The following is a 627-nucleotide window of genomic DNA, read 5'->3' as shown; positions in this document are numbered from 1 at the left end:
CCCGGCATGCTCTGCCCACTGAGGTCAGTGGATGCCCCTCCTCACCTCATCAGGATGGACGCCGGAGGCTTTGGCCTGGGGAGTCCCGCTCCTGGCCGTGGCAGGAAAGGTGATGGTCACTGTGCGGAAAGCTTGATGCGTGGCGGGGGACCAGCCCCAGCTCCTCTCCTGCAGCTGCTTGGTGCTGTGTACGCAGCTCTGCAAGCCCACACACCTGGGCCGTTAGCCGGCCCCCTTTCCAGGATTATTGGTGGGGAATGAGCCGCCATCCTGGACAGGCTGGGCCCAACCTGAGGCCTGAGCCCCCCATGCCCACCTCGGCACCCTCTGCTCTGCAGACCCAGAGGCAGACTGCTAGCACCCTGAGAAGGGTTGCAGGGGGCCCCCCAGGGCACTGCGAAGGCGGGGCAGGTCAGGGCCTGCACCCCACTTACAGATGGGAAGCTGAGGACTCACCAGCATGAGTGCCTCTTGTCTCTTCGGTCACTGCCACACTCCCAGGTGCCCTTGGCCTGGACCTCCCCGGAGTGCCCCCAGGAGGCACATCTGGAGCTTTCAGTCCCGCAGAAAGTGACAGTTGGGCCAGTGGTCACCAGCTTCCAAGTTGAGGGAGGGTCCTGTGTGGGA

This window comes from Lipotes vexillifer, unplaced genomic scaffold, assembly GCF_000442215.2.
Source record: "Lipotes vexillifer unplaced genomic scaffold, Lipotes_vexillifer_v1.1 scaffold987, whole genome shotgun sequence".
In the NCBI taxonomy this organism is placed as follows: domain Eukaryota; kingdom Metazoa; phylum Chordata; class Mammalia; order Artiodactyla; family Lipotidae; genus Lipotes; species Lipotes vexillifer.
This window is presented reverse-complemented; position numbering follows the sequence as displayed.